Consider the following 8,445-nt stretch of genomic DNA (forward strand, 5'->3'; position numbering starts at 1 on the left):
CTTCGCCAGAAAATGAAATGAATATGTCACTCACCTTGGATTGTTTCATGTCCAAGAACACTCAGATCAATACCTCTCTTGATCAGCTCTGCTGATCATGTTTGCAAAGAGATCTAACAAATTGCCAAAGTGGGATTCTCCTTTCAATCAATAATTTTGACACAGTTTGGCTGCAAATATTTTTTCCTAACTTTGTGTTTTTCTTCCTTCACATTGGTGTCTCGCACCTTACAATTCACAGCAGAGGTGGGAGAGGAGAATGGAAGCATTGAGCTCATCAAGTCAACAGCAGCTTTCAATGAGATTTCGGCTGATTTGGTCAATGCTCAACCCAGTGGAGCTGTCGGTAGTCATGGCCGAGTGGTTAAGGCGATGGATTAGAAATCCATTGGGGTTTTCCCACGTAGGTTCGAATCCTGCTGACTATGTCAGGAATGATTTCCTGCTGGTACAATTTTCGCTCAAAGTTCAGAAAAACTATTTTGTGAACCAGGCCGGTAATTTGATTAGACTTGGGAAACTCGAGTTCTTCATCAGAAATGTTCCATAGTTAAAACATTATCTCTGTTTCTCTTTCCAGATACACTGCTCGACACATCGAGTTTCTGCAGCTGTTATTGAACGTCCTGAGCAGAACTGCTGCTTTTCATTAGATTCCTTTAATCCCTGCCCTCTGTTCTCTGACTCGGGTCAGTGGCAACACTTCCTCCTGCTCGTCAAAGTGCTCATTCCCCACCGCTCCCTCTCCATCATTAGAAACAACCGCAGGAAATCGCCACTTAACCATCTTTGTTCCAAAGAGAAACTCATCAGCCTCGAGAATCTCTCCACCAAACGGGACTTCTCATCCCTGGACATGGTGCAAGCCAGAGGATTGTGAAGAGATACTGTGAAAATATTGTCAGTTGGCAGTTGAAAAAATGTTTAGGAAGCAAACCATATAATTTAGGCTCCAGCTTTGTAAATCTTGAGAAACTCTTTGGGAAATGGAATCAGAGGAGAATGAAGAAGTGTGAACTGTCGGACCGAGTAGAGGACGGGACATTGACTCTGATGTTCTCGGGACAGGAACTGATCTGAGACATTGAAATCATTCTCGCTGACGTCACGTACTTGAGGAATGCAAACTTCATCTGGACTCTGGGACAATGAAAAACTCTGGAACACTCAAGATAATATCCAAATATTTACTGGGATCACTACAGTACGAGTACTATAGATGAGTCATGTTTTGCCCAGTGTGTGCAGGAGGGCTTCCTGACACAGTACGTACACATACCTTCAAGGGACGAAGCCACTTTCGATTTAGTACTGGGTAACGAGCCTGGCCAGGTTTTAGATTCGGAAGTAGGTGAGCACTTTGGAGACAGCGATCACAATTCTCTGAGGTTTACTTTCGTGATGGAAAGGGATAGGTGTACTCCACGGAGCAAGGGTTTCAACTGGTGGAAGGGAAATTACGATGCAATGAGGTAAGATTTAGGAAGCGTAGAATGGGGTAGGAAACTGCAGAGGGTGAGCACATTAAAATGTCGAGCTTATTTAAGGAAAAGCTCCTGTGTGTCCTAGATAAGTATGTACCTGTCAGCCAGGGAGGAAGATATAGAACGCGTGAGCCGTGGTTTACTAAGGAAGTGGAATCCCTGGTCAAGAAGAACAAGAAGTCTTATGTTAGGACAAAATGTGAAAACTCAGTTAGAGCGCTCGAGGGTTCCAACGATATCAGGCGAGACCTAAAAAGAGAGCTGAGAAGAGCCAGGAGGAGACATGAGAAGTTGTTGGCAGATAGGATCAGGGTTAACTCTAAGGCTTTCCATAGGTATGTCAGGAATAAAATCGTCAAATCATCTTTGTCTACAGGAATAGTGCCTGTGGAATGGAGCATAGCATATGTTGTTCACGTGTTCAAACAGTGTCGTAGAGACAACCCTGGTAATTACAGACCAGTGAGTCTCACTGCAGTTGTTGATAACGTGTTGGAAAAGGTTATTATGGATAGGATTTATGACGATCTAGAAAAGAATAATCTGATCAGGGACAGTCAGCACGGTTTAGTGATGGGTCGGCCTTGCCTAACGAATCTTATTGACTTTTTTGACAAAGTAAACAAACAGGGAGATGACAGTAAACCGGTTGATGTGGTGTATATGGGTTTCAGAAAGTTGTTCGATCAGGTTCCCTACAATAGGCTATTATACAAAATGCGGTGGAATGGAATTGTGGGAGAGATTGCAGCTTTGATCAGTAATTGGCTTGCCAATAGAAAACATTGTTGTAGTTAATGGAACATGTTCTTCTTGGCGTCCAGGTACTGGCGGCATACCACAAGGGTCGGTGTTAGTTCCACTACTGTTACATGAGATCTAACCTTGCCAATCAGTCTCCCATGGGGAACGTTGTTGAACGCCTTACTGAAGTCCATATAGATCACATTTTCTGCTCTGCCCTCATCAATCTTCTTTGTTACTTCTTCAAAACGCTAAATCAAATTTGTGAGACATGATTTCCCACGCACAAAGCCATGTTAACTGTCCCGAATCAGTCCTTGTCTTTCCAAATACATGTACATTCTGTTCCTCAGGATTCCCGCCAACAATTGGAGTATTCTTGGCAGATGCAGTTTCATGTCGGGAATGCGAGGTCATGTGCTTTGTTGGCAAGAATCAAAAGACACGCTACTATTTAAATCGATAGAAACGCAAAAGGTGTGCAGTGCAGAGGAGTCTCAGTCTTCTGAAACATGAAACGAACATATTTATTTCTTGCTGGCAAAAGAAAGCCTTTTCTGATGCTCACAATTAAAGAGATGGTTTCCAAAAAAATAGGAAAATTAAGTCACCAGTAGAGTAATCAATTCCCAAGATATTCCTCGTAATGTTTTATGGGACATGTGGGATTTTTTTGTTTCTGGTTCTCCAAACGTTTTTACAATGGAACCGAGAGTTTTAGATGGGAAGTTAAGATCACGTGCGACTATTGCCATTTTTGTCACACACACACAATATTTTTTCCTTGTAAAATTTATTTCGCTTTGTGGTTACTGCGCGTGGGCTTGTAAACTACACATGCTTGTGAGTTCATTCCTCACTGTTCCTCAACTCCAGCCAAACAGACTTTACATCGTTATTTCCTGAGTCAAGGTAATCTCTAATCATTGCATGAATGTCATTAAAACTTCGATATTTCACAGGCCTGTGTATATCATCTTACAATATTAATTGATCCTTTACTGTATTGCAGTTGCGCATAAGAAGAGAAAAATAGCATCGAGAAAGGTGGACCTCCGGTTCACACACCCGTTATTGAACCGAAAATGCAGATTACTGCCCATAATACGATCGTGGAAGCATGTCGCGAACCCTCAGGAAACACAGAATAAGTGCAGTGCCACAGGGCATGTCAGAGACAGCACCAGAAAGACAACAGAAATGCTGCTATGAGCTCCTATTTTGGATATATTTCTCAATGAGCAATAGATTGTTACATGTGTTCCATCAGGAATTACCTCACACAAGGAAGTAACCAGTGTTGCAGACGGTCATATCATCCGAGTTCCAAGCCCTGGAATCAGAGACATTCAATATTCTGTGCATAACTGCAAGGAACAGCTGTCCGAGGCGTTTACAGTCCAGATGAAATTATGAATGCAGCTCTCTAGTTGTCAGCCTCTTTCCCCTATGTCGTGTTTCGTGCAGTCCCAGCATGGAATCTCGTCAACCACGGTTGACCTGCACATGATGCGTATTGGGCCTTGTTTTCTCGTGAGTTGTTGTGTGAGTGAGGCTCTCGGTTTCTGTACTGTCATAAGTCCGAGTGTTCGGAGGAGTCTGGATATCGTTTTCCAGAATTTGTTTTTAATACAGGGAAGCATGATTTAAAAATTACCTCATAGCATATCCTCGTTGAGAATTTTGTGTGCCATGCATCTGCGAATGAAGGTGTGTGGATATTGGTTCTTGGCAAAGAATGTGTGTGGGCGTCAGTCCAGCAGTCCCTCGTAGCAATACGTACAAACGGCAAGGGTCACACATTCGACTAGAATAGCACAACAATAATAGGGCAGGGCAAGCAGAAGGCAGCCAGACAATTCCTGGCAGCAGGGCACTCATCGACGGATTCCATCCATTGGACCCAATCTGCAATCCAACAAACGGAAGCAGCGGGAATGAAACCAAATGAATTCGTACCAAAACATGAGAGCAGCGCTTCACAGGAACCTCTGCAGCGCTGAGAATGTCACCCAGACAGGCGAAGAAAAGTCTGCAAACCATCTTCCTCGCGTCACCGAACTTTTCAACAAGAACTCCAGAAGCATCCGAACTTCACATCTTTCTGCTCCAAAACACTCCGTTTTTCCACAACAGAGAATTGCACACTCAACTACCGCGTATAAGATGAGAATACCAGCCCCTACACGACCAAGGGCGGCAGTAAGAGCGAGGGGAAACAGCTGCCACTGTCATTCCACAGCTATAAACGCTCTCTTTGAAAGGTACATTTTCGTATGAATGTCGGGGCAGCAGTAGAATATGGGAACTAAACAGCCTGCGCTGTGTATTCATATTCTGGACAATGTGAGTTGTTCACAGCTTTCCCTGAAAGTGAGTGGATGTCATTATTTCGCCGCTGTTGTGAAGCCAGATCCTGCACTGAATCTGATCCCTCGTTTTTTTGTTGTTGTGGCTAAAATGGGGGCAACCGCAACGTGAAACTTTGTTGTATTTCTCTCATTTCCTTCATTACTGTCCTGGTGAGGGAGGCTGGAGATTGGCTCGCTCGATCAGATGGAGGCACCAACGTATTGTTGACCTAATTTAATCGAGAATATAATTGGTAATATTCACTTTGCATGGTACATTTTTCTGTTTTGTTTTGTGTAACTTGAGCACTTTCTGTTATTGGCAATGCACTAAATCTCCAGAATGTCGGGAAGCTCCGTTTGGAATTGCTTCGGTACTATTTGTGTGAGCAGTTCTGGACATACACGTCTCGCACTGCCTCACAGACAGAAGTAATGAGTTTGTGTGTCTGATAATGACTCTGCCTTTTGAGTTTTGCACCTTGTCCACGTTAAGAGCTGTCAGTTTTTGGATTCACTGGAGAGTTGAGGGGATAACACGATTTGTGAGGTTTTTTTTAGTCAACGAAATTATTTGATGGAGAACTTGGGAATGTATCAAGGAGAATGGTCATTGTCTGTAAATGTCTGGAAAACATTTCTCTCTGTGTCATTTCAAAACATTACGCCTCAAGAAAAAATAAAATTCAAACACGCTGACTTAGTAACAAACAGCATGCGTTTTTGCAAGTGGTCAGGTTGTCAGGTCCTGGAGTGTCACAGAATTGCCGATCACGGAAGCAAACCTTCCTATCCAACTTTCATCTGCTGAACAGATGACCGTAACTAATCTAAACATATTTGGCAATATTTGTCCCTTATCTCTCCGAACACTTCCTGTCTGCATACCCATTTACATGCCTTTGAAGTGTTGTGAGTGCACCAAACTCTGCCACTAAATGTGGCAATTTACTCCACACGCACAAAAATGTCTGTATTAAAAACAAGTGTCGCTCACATCCCTTTCAAATTGTACTGATTTCACATAAAACCTATGCTATCTCGCTTTAAACTCACGTGACTTCTGAAAAAGTGTAGATTGACTATGTTCTCTGCTCGTCTACCTCATGATTTTGTAAACTTTTCTAAGAACATCCCTCAGGCCTGAAGCTCCGGGGAAAACTGTCGAAGAATATTCAGCTTCTCACTAATGTCCACACTGTGCAAACCTTCCAAATCGTTGTGAGTATTTTTTTAATTATGCGAAAATATTCATAGAAAGTGCCAGGGGAAATTGCCTGAAGTGAAGCGATGCTGAAAATTAGTCTTGACAGGTTTGGCGCTTAGTTATCGTCAGGGAGTGTCGCTGAGGGTTTTAATGTAGGTAAAAATAATGAATGCAGATGCTGGAGACAAGATTCAGGATTAGTGGCGCTGAAGAGCGCAGCAGTTCAGGCAGCCTCCGAGAAGCAGTAAAATCGACGTTTCGGGTGAAACCCTGTATTCCTGATTTTACTGCTCCTCGGATGCTGCCTGAACTGCTGTGCTCTTCCAGTACCACTAATCCAGAAAGGTTTAATGTGCTGGGTTTAGGGTCCAGTCTCTATTGCGTCGTGGGTTTGAAACCCAACTTTGTAATAGAATAACTGCAGGCAGCTTTTTATGACAGAACTACACAGGTCCTGATATTGCTTTATGGGTGTGTTTGTTACTCCTCGGGTCTCTCACCCTCTCTGCGATAAACACGGGAACATGAGCAACTGAATCTTAAAATAATGAGAACTACTGCTGTCCACATCCTCTCGAGCACTGTGCGTTTGGATGTGTACACGCACAATTTTGCTGCCAGTTGCTGTGTCTCAAATGGCCAGAGCATTTGGCTGAAATGTTGGTTGTCCTAGGCCAAAAAGTGCACAGAGCCTCAAATATTTCACATCAAGTATTGAGACCGACCATATACTGACAATACAACCACGAGAACTCATCCATAATTGACCCTGAGTCCACAGTGAGTAAGGCGGTCACGTGCAGCAGAATGTGACCCCACTCTCTACAAACCCCTGTTGCCACCAGAAAGGGCCCACTGCAGTTTCAATCAGCGGCTTCCTGCCCAGCCCTGGGACACAGCTCATGGAAACTCCTTCCTCAAAAACGGCTGCTACCGTGTGAAAGTCGTAAAAAATTCTAATTCGAATTGGAAATGGCTTCAGAAGATAGTTCCTGTTTTTAAAACATTTTATAATCAGAATTCCTGTCTCGAATATTAGTAGTGGTAAACTTTGTAGGCAGGTAGAACCACGAAAGTGTTGATTGTGAGGACACTGTCTCTTCAGCAGATGGGATTCCCTACACTCTAATCAGAAATGATTTGGTTTCCTGAGGTATTTTCCCGATTGATTTGCAGTCTGCCAGAGTGTTTAGTAATCAGTTCGGCGACCTAAGGATCAGGGTCAAAATATGAACATATTAACAGAGAATTGTAAATCTCGGGGCAAGGTCTAAATGGATTGTAATGGTCTGAAGGAATAAATCTGAGAATTGAAAGACTTGAATAATGTTATTTGCAAGGGGGAGGAATGAACGAGAGTTTTGAAAATTGCCGTGTCAGTTGAATTAAACTCAGTATGAAATCATAAATTAACCAACACCAATCCTGTCCTGGTTCACTCAGTCGGAAGAGCTTGAGACCTTTAATCTCAATGGTGTAGGGTCGAGACCCACGCAGGGCGCTGTTGTTTGCTAATCGGTTTGCCGCTCTCCATTAATGTTGCTAGAGCGAATTCGCTCGCTGAGACAGGTTTTGTTGACACATTTTTTCCTCCGTTTTTGATCATCTCTTGGTTTCTGAGTGAAAACTGTCTCCATTGTACTGCAGGTGCAAGAGACAAGGTTATCAGTTCAGCCGAATATGCTATAAACGATGTCCCTTCCAAAACGTGAGGTACCATTCCAAACGTGCCCCAACCAAAATGTCCAGAGACGTCGAATGCGAATGACCACGTGACAGTGACAGCTGCATGTCAAATGGTGCTGTAATAGAATTAACTGAATGAGAATGGTCTGATGGAAACCGAATGGAACTCTCCCTGAAATTTTCCCAATTCATTCGGTAAATGATGCTGTTGTGTACCCATATGGCGTTACGTAATGCACAGCTTATTGTCAGTAACAGAGGTGGGGGTGATGCAGGATAGTGAGGTTTCCGTGTGGGTCAGAAGTGATTTGTTCGAACAGGCAATTCAAACGTCCACAGAGCAGACATAGCTGATTGGTCCAGGATCACACTTCTCCCTTCTGTTTCAGTACCAACAAAAGAAATTGCGGGAAAATCTGAGCAGGTCTGGTAGAATCTTGGAATGGAAAACCGAGTTAAGTCTTCAAGACCAGTGACACTTATTTCTCCATGTTCATCTCCGTCTACCTTTTTATTGAATATCTCCTGACTCTCAACTTTATACTCAGTTTGTCTTTTTTTACTCCGTCTCCAAACATTCTCCCAGTCTCAAAATTTAATAGCAGATCTGTTCCATCTCTCACCTCGCCGAGTTATGAGAGGAGGACTTCGAAATGCACGATTAACTCTGTTTCTATTTCCTTAGATACTGGATGGCCAGAGACCAGAAGGCATCGGAGGACAGTTAGAGCTTTCAGCCCATCTAGTCTGCCCACCATTCGGTCATGACTCATATCGTTCCCAAACCAATTCTCAGCCTTCTATCTGTGACACTTAGCTCCCCTGAATTTAGAATCCAGTCTTTTTCCCAGAGTGCGAATGAAACCATCCCAACCGTCTCCACATCTGCTGGCAGCTGTTACACCGTATCTGTGTGTGATCGAGCTCAATTTCAGTCCCACACAGCAAACACGTCTGTTCTGAGCAATGCAAT

At 43.3% G+C, this 8,445-nt stretch overlaps 1 non-coding gene across 1 annotated transcript; it reads left to right on the forward strand.

Annotated features, from left to right (window-relative positions):
* The first annotated feature begins 346 nt into the window (after positions 1-346).
* On the forward strand, positions 347-428 carry trnas-aga. Its single transcript has one exon. It is a non-coding gene; the product is annotated as a tRNA-Ser (tRNA).
* The last annotated feature ends 8,017 nt before the right edge of the window (positions 429-8,445 follow it).

The sequence above is a fragment of the Chiloscyllium plagiosum genome, unplaced genomic scaffold (genome assembly GCF_004010195.1).
Source record: "Chiloscyllium plagiosum isolate BGI_BamShark_2017 unplaced genomic scaffold, ASM401019v2 scaf_6892, whole genome shotgun sequence".
In the NCBI taxonomy this organism is placed as follows: Eukaryota; Metazoa; Chordata; class Chondrichthyes; order Orectolobiformes; family Hemiscylliidae; genus Chiloscyllium; species Chiloscyllium plagiosum.